Here is a 17,107-nt window from a genome sequence, read left to right on the forward strand (position 1 = left end):
TTTCTGGCATTATCTCTTTATTGATAGCTGGTTTCAGACATTTGTGAAGAAATAAATGTTCTTTCAGGATGCCTCTGGCTTTTATGAGAATGCATGCTCGGTTAGGCTGATAATAATCTACTATCATGTATCATGCTTGCTTATTTATACCAGTATTTTTATAAAATGGGTTTATTAGGAAACAACTTTAGAAGAAAAATAGTTGGAATAATAAAGCATGTTAAACATACAGAAAGGTATCAGACATTATATAATAAAATTTTTTGAAAGTTATCATCATCTACCTCTACCCTTCAAGTCACGGGAATGGTCACTCTGAAGGTTTTCTACATATATTCACTTACATTGAGTGTTTGCAAACTATTACAAGTGAGAGCCCAACAGGGTGATAATAGACTCAAACATCAGTACATTTTTTTCAAGAGTTACATCAAAATGAAAGCTTCATAACTATAGTTGTTTCACACATTACAAAACACACAAAAGCCCTGAAATGTGCTTTTCTCTCATCTTATCATGCTGTAAGGTTACTGACTCCTTTTTAAAAGACCTTTCAACTTCGGCTAGTGTCATTTATACCATTTCATAAGACCAAAGGCCAAAAAAGTTGCAACCAGCTGGAAGCAGCAATATCCTATTAACAAGAATGGAAAAGAATTTTTTTTGTTTCCATTCCTTCCCATAAAACTTCTGTCTAAACCAATTAATTTTAAATTCTCTTACCTTCAGTTTCATGGTTCCTTCTATGTTGTCCTTTCTGTCTGAAAGAAATTAATATCACTGAAATATTTATTTAAAAAACTTTTATGCCTTTCAGCAGAAATCCATGTATAATCAAACTTAAGATGCACATGAATTTTAAACTTGGTCTTTAAACTGAACAGCTGGGAAATTTTCTGTTTGGACTGTGTTATCTGTCTAATTGAACTGCTTTCTGAGCAATGCAGAGTGTGGTGAAAGGTGCCCTCTAGCAAGATGGCATTTCTAATTGACTCATCTGAACTGTAGCATTATTGCTGTCTTTCATTTGATTGGGTCATGGTGAGTACATCATGATGCTTATGATCTTTAGGGAGGGTGGATCACCTTCCTAAATTTAGGATGTTATGAATTATGGGCTACAAAATTGTCGTTTACATACAAACAACCAACTGAATTTCTTCCTGACATGGTCTGTTACTACAAAGACATTAGAGATGCTATTTTAAGTCACATGTGCAAGCTGCCTGGTGACTATAATCAGGTTGAATAATCAGGTGGCATGACAAATTTGGACTGTTGTATGGTACATTGAGCCCACTGTCTTTGTATTCAACTCTAATATTTTTTACTTACTAGGGAAATAAAATCTCCTTTCTCTTCACTTCCATTTAAATTCACTTCATCTAGAAAAGTGGGTATACAGTTACACTAAACTCTTGTCAGTTTTGTGTAAGCATCAGATATAGGATAAAACCTTGTAACTAGGGGCTCTTATGAGCATTATTATACTGCATCTGCTCTTCTTTCAGAGCCTTGAATAAAGATAGAATGAAGTCTGTGTTGCTAATGGTTTGTTGGTTTGTGGCTCATTTGCTAGTTCTCCCTTTCCAAAATATTGCTTGCATATTTTGTAGTCCATGATTATGCAGAAACAAAACCACAGATGTTTATATTACTGAGGTTTCCCTCTTCTAACTGCATTCTCTCTTAAGCACGTCCTGTGAAAAATCTGTGCCTTACCCAATCATTTCATAATCATGTTAGAGATCTTCTGGAAGCAGAATTTTATGGTCTTTTTGTGATTCTCCTCAATCTCTTTGCCTTCCATTCTTAATATCTTTCTTTCCTTCATGTCTCCTTCTATCTCATTGGCATGTCTGACTGCTGGCAGCACTGTCAAGTCATCCATCCTCTTCTGTTGCTGTGCTTCAGATTCATTATACAATCACTGGGGTGATTATCCAGTGGCTAAACCTTGGCTTGATGTTCCTCACAATGTCAGACTAGTCCCCAGTGACACAGTCATACCAATGGTAGATACTTTGGAACAAAAAAGTTTTATTGTCTTCCAAAAATACGATATGAAGACATACACAATTTGTTTTTGCCTTCCATCTAATCAAAACATTTCTGGAGGGAAAGGGGCTTGGGAAGAATAACTAACGGCAGTCTAATTCCTGAGAATGGAGTTAACATGGTCCAACTGTAGCAGTCTAAAACTGTAGCTGGCCTATACTAGTCATCCAGGCTTGTCAGTGTAGAGAAATGGGAGTGCTACATGCCAGTTATCCTAAACAGCTATCTTAAAAGACAGGAGTCATCCATTTGAAAGACCATGCATCACTGCCTACAGAGGGAACTAGCTTAAAATTCTAGTTGCATCTGCAACCTTAAAATTATGTTCTGCTTCAAGAACCAGTGGAGGAAAGGCTAATTATTCCAGACGTCTTCTATGACTCTTGGGAAAAAAGTAACGGGAAGGGATTTCAAGTTACAATGACAGCAAAAGGAAGCTTGCTTTATCAAATAATTTCAGAACTCGTGGATCTCTTACTCAGTTAAGAAAGCATATTTCATCACTGTCCAGAAACTGCCTAGAGTGAGAATAATGACAGAGCAACTGCTATGCTGACAAGAGGCTGTTGCATTATTCAAGGGGCTTGAGATAATACTGAGTGTATTTAATCACACTTTTATTGTAATTTATTGTTTGATAAAGACATAGCTGTATACTCTTAAATGTTTATATAAATATTGTTTTTCTATCTAAATATTGTTCTTTCCATTAAAGTCCTATTGTTCTCTTCAGTTTCAAAATAATCTTGAAATACATTTTTCTTTCTCTAGCCTGAACAGCATACCTGAAAGAAAGAAATGAAAGGAAGTAGAAGTGGGGATGAAAGGACAAGCTTGTCGGTACCACAGCTACCCTCATCTGATACTGAGATTGGAGGTTAGTAACATGTCAAATTTTTCTGTAATACTGTAATACTGTCCATGGTAATTATAAAGAAAATACCTTCTTCTTACAGTACTACTGTCATGGTAATACTGTCCATGGTAATTATAATGAAAATACCTTCTTCTTACGGGAATGATGTTCCAAGCCCTTGCCATTTTTTTTTTTCAGTCTGAACAATTTCTATCAAGTTATGTCATATCATATCTTCACAATGATTCAAGTTACAAAGCTGTATATTTCCTTGCTTTAAATGGACCTATCTGCTCACATCAACACTCTCCACAACTGATCAGAAAACTAACAATGGGAGGGCACCAGAAGATCATTATTTCTGCCTCCGCTCCTTTCTGGTAACATACCTTGAGCCTCTTTATCTTTTTTCCTACATGAACATCCTGTCTGTGTAGTCCTAGGCTGAAACTGTGGAGGTATACTTTGACACAATTCAGTATTCCTCCTCAAACTTTTAAAGCTGTACAGTTTTCTCACTTTAGTTTGAAGCTCTTCAAAATTCTTTTATATGCATACAGTAAGTACACTGATGTAGCAGTAATAATCCTATTGTTTCAAACTAATAATCCTGTTGTTTTAAACTCTAGAGACATAAAACCTGAGGAAAGACTGAGTGAATTGGGAATGTAGACACTAAGGAACATGGAAGTTGTGCCGTATTTAGTCAGGGTTCAGATCAAATATAGTATATTGTATGCCAAAGCATAAAAAAGTGTTCAACTGGTGTATTGGAGGAGTTACAAGATCCATAATATATCAATTATTGTGAATGCCTACATACAGTATTAACTTTTTGGAAACAAAGTGTGATCAAAGGTACTTGTGGTTTGCAGGGCTGAAAGATAACTTTTTTTTAGATTAGTACTTGGTGGCTGATATGCAGATACATGAACACATGATATTTTGAGTGGAAAACAGAACAAAACATCTTGCAGTATGTAGGAAATACATCTCATGGAGTTTTACTTATCTACAATTTCTAAACAAGCTAGTCAGAGTAAACTTTATTTATACTTTAAGGAAGAGTCACTTTTTTATGGACTTTAGTATATAAAAAGTCACTTACATATATGAATTTAATAAAGTTAATACCAGCAACAGTGCTGGAGCTGACTTCACCTGCCAACAAAGGTCTTGACTTACCTTATATTGGCTGACCACCTGATAGTAACTAAACACTGGAATTGTTTGTCATTTAGTGACTGATGAGGAAATGGATTGGACTTCACACTAACTCTACTTATTTTTTAGTGCAGGAAACATTTAACAGTTTGTTTGTTTGTTTGTTTGATTAATTGTTTTTTAATCAAGTTTGCAGTATGAACATGGGTTCATAGTCCTTATTAAAAAACAACAAATCCAGCATGTATACTGCAAGTTAACATCACAAGAATATTAGAAGGTAGAGGTAAGCCCTGTAGATTTTAGAGAAAAACTAAGATGAATTCTGCATGGGGTGGAAAAACCACCAAGACAAAAAATACTGGATTTTACCAAAAATTTAGTATGTATTAATGGCAACAAAGGGAACCATTCTGCAAAAAGCACATACTATAGTACTTCCCATTTTGTGCAGTAGGATGAAAAGTGGGCAATATAGAATTCACTGAGTATGCAAGATCCACATCCAAAAAGTAACTTTACATGGAAAACTTAATGCCTTCATATATAACTATTAAATGTGTGAAATGGTATTGAATGTTCTAATGGTGTTGATCAGAAGGACCTATGGTCTTATGAATTCTTGGAGTGTGGGAGAGAACTTCCTGATGCAGCTGGTGGGAGAACCAACCAGAGAAGGTGCCCTGATGGATCTCCTCTTTGTGAACAGAGAAGGACTGGTGGATGATGTGGCCGATGGAAGACAACTAGGGCACAGTGATCATGAAATAATGGAGTTCTCTATTCTTAGAGAGGCCAGGAGAGGGCTAAGCAGAACTGACACCCTGGACTTCCAAAGGGCTGACTTTGTCTTGTTTAGGCACCTGCTTGACAGAATCCCTTGGGAGATGGTCCTGAAGGGTATAGGAGTCCAGGAAGGCTGGGCGCTCTTTGAGAAGAAAGTGTTAATGGCTCAGGAACAGGCAATCCCCAGGTGCTCTAAGAGAAGCCGGCGACAGAGAAGACCACCCTGTCTGAACAGAGAGCTTTGGCTGGAACTCAGGGAGAAAAGTAGAGCTTACAGCCTTTGGAAGAAGGTGCTAGCCACTCACAGTGATTACAAAGAGGCTGTGAGGCTATGCAGGGTGGAAGTCAGGAGGGCTAAGGCCCAGCTGGAAATTAATTTGACTTCAGCAGTCAAGGACAACACGAAATGTTTCTCTAAGTATGTCAACAGCAAAAGAAAGACCAGGGAGTGTCTCCATCCCCTGCTAGATGCAGGAGGAAACATGGTAACAAGTGATGAGGAGAAGGCTGAGGTACTTAATGCCTTCTTTGCCTCAGTCTTTAATAAGAAGACTAGTTGTACTGAGGGAATCCAGCCTCCTCAGCCAGAAGACAGAGACTGGGAGAACAACCCCCCCGCAGTCCAGGAGACAGTCAGTGACCTGCTGCATCACACAGACACACACAAGTCTATGGGACCGGATGAGATACACCCGAGGGTGCTGAAGGAGCTGACTGGAGTGCTCGCCAAGCCACTTTCCATCATTTACCAGCAGTCCTGGCTGACTGGGGAGGTCTTGACAGATGGTAAATTGGCCAATGTGACGCCCATCTATGAGAAGCGTTGGAAGGATGATCTGGAAAATTACAAGACTGTCAGCTTGACTTCGGTGCCCAGGAAACTGATAGATCAGCTCATCCTGAGTATCACCACACATGTGGGACAACCAGATGCTCAGGTCCAATCAGCATCGGTTTGTGAAAGGCAGGTCCTACTTGACAAACCTGATCTCCTTCTATGACAGGGTGACCTGCTTATTGGATGAGAGAAAGGCTGTGGATGTTTTCTACTTTGACTTCAGTAAGGCCTTTGACACCTTTTCCCACAGAATTCTCCTGGCAAAACTGGCTGCTTGAGGCTTGGTTGATCACACACTTTGCTAGGTAAAAGACTGGCTGGATGCCCGTGCCCGAAGAGTTGTGGTGAACGGAGTTAATTCCAGTTGGTGTCCGGTCATGAGTGGTGTCCCCCAGGGCTCGGTTTTGGGGCCACTCCTGTTTAACATCTTTATTGATGATCTAGACGAGGGGATCGAGTGCACCCTCAGTCAGTTTGCAGATGACACCCAGCTGGGTGGGAGCGTTGATGTGCTCGAGGGTAGGGAGGCTCTGCAGAGAGACCTGGACAGGCTGGAGCCATGGGCTGAGGCCAACTGGAGGAGTTTCCATGAGGCCAAATGCCGGGGGCTGCCCTTGGGCCACAACAACTCCCAGCAGCGCTACAGGCTTGGAGAGGAGTGGCTGGAGAGCTGCCAGTCAGAGAGGGACCTGGGGGAGGTGATTGACAGCCAGCTGAACAGGAGCCAGCAGTGTGCCCAGGGGGCCAAGAAGGCCAATGGCATCCTGGCTTGTGTCAGCAATAGCGTGGCCAGCAGGGACAGGGAAGGGATCTGACCCCTGTCCTCGGCACTGGTGAGGCCGCCCCTCGATTCCTGTGTTCAGTTTTGGGCCCCTCACTACAAAAAGGACATTGAATGACTCGAGCGTGTCCAGAGAAGGGCAACGAAGCTGGTGCAGGGTCTGGAGCACAGGTCGTACGGGGAGCGGCTGAGGGAACTGGGGGTGTTTAGTCTGGAGAAGAGGAGGCTGAGGGGAGACCTCATCGCCCTCTACAGCTCCCTGAAAGGAGGTTGCAGAGAGCTGGGGATGAGGCTCTTTAACCAAGTAATAAGTGACAGGACAAAAGGGAATGGCCTCAAGTTGCACCAGGGAAAGTTTAGACTGGATATTAGGAAGCATTTCTTTACAGAAGGGGTTGTTAGGTGTTGGAATGGGCTGCCCAAGGAGGTGGTGGAGTCCCCATCCCTGGAGGTGTTTGAGTCAGGTTGACATAGTGCTGAGGGATATGATGAAGTTGGGAACTGTCAGTGTTAGGTCAGTGGTTGGACTGGATGATCTTCAAGGTCTTTTCCAACCTAGACAATTCTGTGATTTTGTGATTCTGTGAAAAGCTAACATTAGCAAAACACATGATACAGATACTTATAACCAATTCGATACTACCAGTGCTAACTCTGTGGGCCAGTAGCCATTATTAAGAGCCATCCAGAATTCCTGCTTTCCTGTAGCCTAGAGATGTTAAGCCCTGATGTACTGAGGCTCTGCATTTCCACATGCTCTGAATCTTTAAGGGTTAATTTATTTCATATCTCCACATTTATCCACAAGTAGAGAAGACTGGCACTCTTGCTTTCAGTTTCTGTTGAACAAATGTCAAGAGAAGACAATAAATGCTTTGTAAGTGCCATTTCACAACTTAAATGGTAAATATGGACTAGAATCTGGTTTGCCATCCATTTTTACCAAGTACTTTAATAATGATCATATCGTATTAGCTAAGGTAAATGTGGAGACATGTTTACATATCTAAACTCATATTTCAAATCAAAGAAAGTAATGTCATGATCATTAAATTACAATTAAATAGTGTCAAGCATTTATAAAAACAGATCAGACATGCACTCACCTGTTTAGTTTCTAGTTGAGCTGTTGCTTGAAAATGAGAAGAAAAGTCTAGTACAAGTAAAATAGTCAGGTTTCTATTATAGTTTTTTAAAATGTAGAAATATATATGCTTTGAGAGTATTTTTCCTCTGTCATCCACATGGATTCTTTCACCTCATTTCACTTGTATGTGGCCTTTACATTCTGTATTTATAACTATGAATAAATAAACTCCATATTCTCATGGTACAGCAAAGCATTTTCTAGATCTTCTTTGCCAATAGTGGTATTTGTTTTCTGATTAATGTCAATTACTATCACATTCCCCTCCATAAATAAATAGAAAGATTACATGCATGAAATAAAAACAAAATTTCCTCTCTATTTGAGCTTGCTGATGCTCAGGTATTGTTAATATTGATGCACAGGCCATGTATTCTGTTTCATCCATACAAAAAGAGACAGTTTCTAAACATTTCTGGAGTCATCCAGCAGCAACTTAGATAACTGCATGCATTTTTATATTATATCAGCATTTGGGCATCTAAGTTATGCCTTCAGTTTTGTAGCTTTTCCTAGCTGAAGATGTCAATCTTGCTGCTTACCTTCCATTTTCACTGGATATCTTTGCACAGAAACAAGATCTGGTTGACAGTCAGTATACCAATATTAATATAACTAATTTTGATGCACAGGTTAACACTGTAAGGATTTACATGTAGTATACATTATTTGATAGCATACAATGCTTGAAGTGCTTGAGAATTATTTTTTTATTCTCTATCCATTTCCAGCTATGTATCTATAAAGACAGAATATTCAAGCAGGCTGTCCACCCTGTCTGGGAATCTTAGTTTATAATGGCAGTATCATAAGCAGCAGCCATCTCCTATTTTTCCATTTTCAGGTTTTATAAGTTCTGATTTATTATCAAATTAGATATTCATATCAATCTATCAATTAAATCATTATTTATAAGAGAAGATACATCAATACCAAATAAAAGATACAAAGTCACAGACAAAGATGAAACATCAGTCAAAACTTGAAATCATACTAAGCCCAAATTGTTAAAAAATCACAATACAGAATCAAAATACAGCCCATCAAACCAAACCAAAATGCTGATGCAAAGTAATAAGAATTAAAATTATTTTCTTATTAACATTCAGTTTTAAAACATATAGGGCTTCAAGTTTTATTCTGCATCCAGGAAAATGAAAACTTTTAAAAATGAAAGTTGAACTATCATATGATTGAGGAGGCACCTAAAAAAACTACCACAGAAATTGTCTGTATTTGGTAAGACATGGAATCAAATAATGAGATAGCACGCTATACAAATTTCAAATGCAGCTCTACTTAGCAGCAATTCATAATTGGAGGACAGTTAATGCACAAAGCCACAACTGAAAACATGGTGAATTCAGAGAAAAGCCATAAGTAAGCTCATACAGCCACTTTCATACATTTCAAGGAAGTAAGTAAACCAGAGATTATTATGTAAAAGAAGATGCAGGAACAAGGAGAGCAAATCTTACATGTGGGAAATTATATGTCTGAAAATTTAGTGTTGAAAACCTTGAGTAGTACAGATTTGTTCATACTAAAAAAATTCAAGGATTTCAAAACAAACAAGATGAAGATACCAGAAAAGGTAGTGGCATCAACAAAAAGGGGTAAAAGTTTTGGGACAGTAGATTCTTTTTGTTGCTGTAAGTAAAGATGACAAAAATAAAAATACTATAATAAATAATTCTGTTTACCGACTTTTAAAGTCAGGAACTTGTTTTTAACGTCCATGAATGTAGCACTTATTTGATCTGCAGAAGATTTCTTATAAAACAATAGGGAAGCAGATGCTGGTTTTGAACTCACACAGAATATCAAGCCAGAATGTCAGAAAAATATAATAGGCAGGTTGTAAAGGTTAAAACATTTGAATTACCAAGACAAAAAATATGTTTAACTGTTTGAATATTAATTTACAGAAATGTATATCTATTTATGCATGTGAAAGGAAAAAAAAAACATTAGTACTTTCTAGACTATAATAACATTAAAGCCAACACTATCATAATGTAATGTCTGGTGTCTTTAAACATACACGTGCATATGCACATACATATTTTTCTGAATAGACGATACTTTGGGATTTGCTTTCCATAAAGCTATAGCATGGCTATTTGAAAAAATTCCATCCATGTATCATCTTTTTTTTTCAGAGAAAACCAGTAGCAATTAATATCTTAGTGTATGTAAAAGTCTATGTTTGTTGTTAATTTTAATTGTATGTATTTGTCTTAGAGACCCATAAATGCTGTCATTCTGGATCATTTGGCGTATCTAGCCCAGTCTATTTGCCTTCAATAGCTGACAACAGATGTTGTTATGTCTTGTAACAGGTGTTGTATTTCCTGTACATTAAAGTACAAGTGGTGCTGAAGAAATCATCAAAACAGAAAGAGAAGGTAGAATTCATTCCTAAAGATCATTTCTTAAGATCCACAGGTCTGAATAACAGCACACACTAAGAATACTACTTAGCTTTCTGTTGTGGATCTCTTTACAACAGACCCTGGGGACCAGTTCTGGCCTGACATCTCACCTTGGTTTCCTATCTGGTCGCTTCTGGTGTTTTACTTAAATTGTTCCATAGTGTGAGATTTTTGATAGAATCATCCTAACCAGAATCCTAAACAGATTACCGCATCCTAACCAGAATCAAGGATTTACAAATGTGTTGAAACTCATTGGAAAATCCAGTTTAATTAATTAGTTGACCTTCTACTGAGGTCGGAATTTTTAGGTTGGTTTTTTTGGTGTTGTATTTTTTTCTTTTGTATGCATAAAGATAAATAATTAAATGTTTTGGGTTTGGTTTTTTTTTAATAAATAAAATCTGCAATTAAGTGGGAAATTTCTAGAAGACAGATTTCAACAGAGTTTTCCAAAGAGCTGTCTCCTCATTCCTCTTCTCCCCCCAAATCAGCATATTGGAAGTATGCATTTGTTCTGTAGTAATGAGAAGATAATTTACAGTTTCTTCACTCCTTATTTGGAGAAATCCATATGAAGAGAGGAATCTATTTTTGGTCTAGGAACATATGGAAAGAAATGGGAGAATTCACATCTCACATTAACCGTGATCATCTAAATCAGAGTAAAGACAAAGATATTAAAGATGAATTAACGGAACATCTTTGTATCTTTTGAAAGTATAGTTAAATATCATCGTGTTTCTCCCATTGTTCTCTCCAGTTCTCCTTATTATTGTGATTACATCTACAACATTCTTATTCTCTTCTGTTGTCTACGAAAGTTGATTCTTCAGTTTGATAGAGCATAAGGACTTGGGTTGTAATTCACTTTATATTGTCAATATCAGTTTGACTACACCCTTTTCTACATTCTGCAAGGAATTTGTTTTTATCTCTAGTCTTGCATTTGTTGGATCAAGTTGCTAGCTACCATAAGGTGTCAAAAGTCTACTAAATTTATGCTATTGATAAATCTGTCCCATGGTTACTGGCCAGGAAAAGCTATTGAGAAGAGTCAATGTCATATTAAATATTTTGCTTAGCTACTGGGCTGTGGAAAAAAGATAGAGTAGTGCAACTTTTTTTGGTAAAGCAGTATCTTAAAATGGTTTAGATTACAAAATGGAAAGACAAAAAAAAAGATAATTTGTACATATTCTACAAACTCATTATTTCATATTGCTTATGTTTCTTGTTCAGAAGAGTTTTGAGCCTCAGGTTCTCAGTTCAGAGGTCCTAAAAATCTTCTTCCTGATTGTGATAAAAATTAAACACTTTTGCAGCTGCCACAATGGCATAGGTATATTTCAAGCCCCAAATATATCCAGTTTATCCTAAACAAAATGCAAAAGTTTAAGTTCAGATTATTTTTAAACTGTTTATATTGCTTGTCTGTTCACCAGATAAACTTATTGGAGGAAGTTGACTGGTGTAATGGACCAAAGCTGAAATTGTTTTGGAAAACTAAAAGGTATGGATAATTTTCTGTGCTGTATTCACCAGAGAAAAATGAGACAATCTCTGAAGAAAAATGCCACTTTCTAACCACAACTGTCACTGCAGATTTCTTGTCATCAATATCATTTTATCAATAGCATATGCATATGTGCATTTTGAAAATAAAATTGTATCTTTTTTATTTTGACATTACATCAAAACATCATTTTGCCTTTGAGACTGAAAGACACAGTAAGACATGGTGACCCTATCAGTGTGCAAATACCGGTATATGATAAATATTCTAAGTACATTTCTGAACTTTGTAATAATGAAGGCAGATGCTGTGGTCAAAATGCTGTGCTCGGATTTCTTATTTATTATTTGGGCACACAGGGAGGCAATGAGTGTATTTAGACCTCAGTGTGAGCAATCAGGAGCGGGACACTTAGCATCTTGCAAGTTACTGGTGCTCAGCACTTTTGAAAAAAAAAAAGGGCTTTGCAAGTGTGTCCACAGGGTTCTACAACACAGTGTGATGCTGTGATACCTAAAGTAGTGAGTTTAGTTTGTGTACCAGAAACAGTACTACCATGTTTGTTATGCTTGGGCTAATTATAGGGCTGAAAAGTCTTTTTGAGGGAAAAGCCTAAGGAGTGTGATGCAGATGGAAGGAGGGAAGATGATGGAATAAAATAAAATGAGAAAATACTTTGAGGATAAGTAGAAAAAGTATATATTTGAGACTTTTCCTGAAAATGTTTTCATTGAAACACTTTTTATAAGGTGGAACAAGATTTTCTCATTTTGATTCACGGGTTTAAAAAAAAAAAAAAAAAAAAAAAAAAAAAAAGTCAGGATACTTTTGGACAATTAGCATTTGATCAGAGCTGAAAATATAGAATATAATATTGTCTGCTCACATAGGGAAATAGTGGAGCTGAGGTCAAAAATAGCATTACTGTTGCTCCAAAAGGAACATAACTAAGCTTATTTAATGTGTAATTCTAAAAACAACTCTTTTTAAGGGTGTACCTAACAGTCAAAACCATTATGTGTCCTAATAACTACAACAATTTCTACTGTAGTTAGAGAGGGATGAGATATTTTTGTTTCTTTCTCTTCATAAAAATTCTGGGTTTACCTCTGCATTTGTCTTGTATTTGTTCCATTTAAAGCATAGTGGTAGGTTAAGTTATTTCAAATTATTTGGTCCATCAGTTAAATTATTTAGCAGCACATTTTTAAGTTTTAGTGTATTAGTTCATGACAAAAAGAAAGATGCCAGATTTCTTCACTAATATATATATAGGGCTTTTTATTTTAATAATTCTGAGCGATCATAGTCTACGTATTGAATTTACACTTTTGTCAGATTTTTTTTCATTGTGAAAATGACTGAACATCCAATTGACACTGCAACAGCTCATTCATTTCCAAAGCTGCTCGATCCTTCTTTTTACAAGCACACATGCATAATGCTGACGATTCATCATTACTAGCTTCAATTTTTAACTTGCCAGTTAAGATTAACAGTTACAACCCATTGTCGCGCAAGTCTCTAACTTTATTCATGTACTTTCTTTCATTTAAGGAAATTAACCACTTGAAACATATGTAGTTAAATTTTCCTAAATAAAAAGATGAAGACAGGAAATGTAATTGGTTGCATAAAAGTTTGTTGGTTTTTTTTTTTAATCTTTAAGTAGTGGCTTCTGAATGTTGAAATATATGAACCTGTGCTGTTGGTTTATGTATCTGAATAAGTAAGCAGCTTTTGCAAATTAAATTCATTTAACAGCTCTGTTGATGAAAACAAAATTGAGAAAAATATATCACAATTTCTCATAGACTTTTTTTTTTCTTTGAGTTTAATGAATAAGGATTATATCAAACAGATCTTGTTAATCAATACAGTAGATATGACATGAATTATATGCAAGGAGCAAATCCACTGAATAAGCAGAGCCTGTTTCTACAATCATACCTCACACTATAAAATAGCTTGGTCAAATTCAGTCCTATTGTAAAAAAACAACTCCCTAAGTGTCAGCGGAGTTTTGCTTTCTTCCACTAAAACAAACTATAGGCTCCCTCATTGTCTTTGAAGACATGCATAACAAATTAAAAATTTTAAGCCGATGTTAAAGTCTGGTTTAAAATTTGAAGGAGTCAAAGCAAAAAAAAAAAAAGTTAACAGCATGTTTGAATAAACAAAATTACGTTTTAAGTTAATTCTGTTCTATTATAGCATTTAATAAAAAGATATCTGTCCTCTGAATATGGAAGTTGTGATTTCTGAATTTTTAATTTTCCAATAATATTTGTTGGATCCTTCAATTCAACGTGTTTGTGACATCACTGTATCTGTATTTTCATTCAGTACATTCATATTTATAATTGTTCCTATACTTTCCTATGTTCAGAGAAATTGATGAGATTAAAAAATGTGAATTTATTTTGTTCTGAAAAATCAATAAGATCCAGATTCAATTTTTTTTCAAATTTACTCTGCTAATAAACACCATATGTAAAGGGTGTGAAAGTGACTTGTAGTATCTGAAAGCTTGCGGAACGTGACATTTGTTTTGCTGTAGTTCAATATTTTAAGTTCCATGCTACAATTTGGCACAGCTCTTGAACACACACACACTATATTCAGTCAAGATGAATCTCTATTCACGAAAGAATCTGGGCTAGCTTCAGAGTAGCTGACTGCAGACTGTACAGCAAAAATGTTAACAACTGAGATGCAACAGAGATGTGCACAACTGGAGAAGGGTTTGCTGACAAAAAGATGATAAAATTTGCCTAAATGTAGTTAAAGATGCATCTTCATTTGTTTCTGATAAATATGTATCTATCTGCACCAATAGATTTCATATCTAAAATATGTGTCACAAATTATCAAACTCATTAATCAAAAGTGCTGACAGAACCATTTTTTCTCCTTTTTCCCCACTCTGCTATTGCAACATTAGCTGACCAGATAGCTCTTGTCCAAGCCTCCCTCTCTGGCAGACACTGAATTCTCTTTTCTACTAAAGCAATATGAATCATAGAAAGGAGACATGGGGAATGGCAAGTTTTATGTTGTCAGCACAGTGACAGCATCTAGTCCAGTATCTTACTTCTAAACTTCTCAGTGGTTTCTCTGCCACTCTGAGTAGGAGGAAATAAGAGGTGGCAAGAAATAGCCACAAAATTAGGCAAAAAGTCTACTCTACACTTACTGAATACTATGGGCTAATCAAGAATAACTTCCAAGAAACAGAGCGTTCCTCAAGTCAGGTGAACTGACTGATACAGACAACAGAAAACCACCACTAGAATAATGAAAATATTTTTAGTTCAATGACTGAGCCATCTGAAATGGGAGTAAATCAATTCAGAAGAATTTCCTCTTATGAAAGGTCCTATGATCCTTCTCTTCTAGAAGCAGTGTATTCAATCCAGCTTGCAACAGTCATAAATTCTCACATGTTGCTGACCTGACAAAGGTTATTCATCTATGTGCACAATGATGTCACCAAGAACCATTAATCTCACTGACATAAAGCTACTGAGAATCTAAAATCTTGGCCAAATAGTCTACAGTAGACTAGGGGCAAGCTGAATGCTTATGGCATCACTACCATTTTTATTAGTGAATACATGCCTCCATACTTATTTCAGTATAGTATTTTAAGAACAGTCCCACAATGAAGGGTAGGCTCACTGTGATCTTCAATATATATATATATATATCAACAGCAATCCACTTGAATTTACTGAGTGACTTTCCTCACTAACAAGAGAGAGTGCTTTTTAAACATCTGCAGACAGCTAGTCCAGATGCCCAGGTTATATTGAAAAGAATAAAATTACTATATTTTGCTGTGATAGATAAAGACAGTTGAGCTAAAGCTATGTCAAAAGAGGAGGAAGTAAGGGCTTTTTTTCTACATTGACTAATTTCTTAAAATTATTTAAAATGAAAAGAAAATACAGGTGTATGTATATCCTTTTCATCTATAGCCTTCTCACAGTTTTTCACATCAGAAGGGACGGTTGCATCACAGGGCTTTGTAGATGCTGAGGATGACACTGGAGAGGACAGGAAGGACTGACTGTTTTCAGAAGTGCAAAATGAGGGTGTGGGGTGTGACATGATGAAGAGCATACAGCTTGCAGAGGCTGGACAGCTTCATTTTCCCTTGGGATGAGGACACCCTGGATCTACGCAGCTCCAGATGCACCCTTGAGGCGGGGTTGTCAAAGGATGTCTTAGATGTGTAACAGTCATGGCCTATAGAGATGCAGGCAGTAAGTGAAAGTATAACACTACTGCATGTTCTCTGTGATCAGATGTTTCTCAAGTCATCTCAGTTCACTGTGCAGCCCAATTATTCGGACCTCTGGTTGGACTGCAGGTTTATGCTTGGTCAATAAAGTTGCCAAGTACTTCAAAAAAGCCCATTAGCATCGGCTTCTCTGAAGCATTACTTTGGTTCTGGTGCCATGGTGGTGCTTTACTCTTTGACTCATTCCAGGGTGAAAGGCCACCAACAGAGCAGGGATCTCAGAAGAAGACCTGAAGTACAATTTAACATTAGTCCTGCAGATTCAGGAGACAACCAGAGGTGTAATATTCTTAAATACAAATATAAAGAGTTTATAGATATTATTCTGAAGAATATCTGTAATAATATCTGGAGGTGTTGTAACATTCAAAAGGCCCCACTGTGCCTCAGTATTTCGCTATCATACAAACATATGAAGTCTCCTGAATCCCCATTTTTTTCACCACTTGTAATTTTCTCTTCATTACACAGTAATTCCCTCTTTTATACTAATTCTCTCTCTCCCTTGGTCTATTAATCATCATATTCCCAAATCCCTACAGTTCATGTGTTGTCCCAGTCCTTCCATCTATCGTTTTCATCCTTCTCCACTCCTTCATTGTTCATCTTCATTCTCTAATTAATCCAGGAGATGGGTAGCTGTACCAAGCATTTGGGTTAGCTAACCCAGGTATCCCTGAAAGATAACCATGTCTATGTATTTCAGCAATTGTTCTTATACATCTGTGAAGGTACATTACATAATTATATGTGTTAATGCACCAGTATTCAATCCTATACAAGTGGAAAAACTACCTCATGGAGTGTGGAGAGGGGATTTTGGGGAAGGGTACAATGGCCATTTTACTTTATTTCTCCTGGCATGTTCTTTTATTTAGCCTCAGTAAATCACTGTGAGGCTTCAAACCATGCTCTTAGTCATTCTGAATGTTCACAAAGCAGAAAAAAAAAAAAAAAGTACATGCTTTTTGTATGGATGAAATGGGAACAAAAGAATTAAAACTACCAGTACCTAGAAAGACTAAAGTATGGATGGATTTACTGGACATTTGCAAAAACACTGTCAGAGCACAACTTTATCCTGGAGAGATCCTGCCCCTATCTCAAGTTTTTCTTCCCCCTTTTTCAGAGCCTCTTGTTTAACATCTTTTTCTTACTTTCCAAATCCCTTCTTTTTAAAGACCACCCTTACACCTGTGTTTCCTCCCCCCCCCCCCCCC

This window comes from Athene cunicularia (assembly GCF_003259725.1).
Source record: "Athene cunicularia isolate RWA chromosome 1 unlocalized genomic scaffold, athCun1 chr1_part1, whole genome shotgun sequence".
NCBI lineage: Eukaryota > Metazoa > Chordata > Aves > Strigiformes > Strigidae > Athene > Athene cunicularia.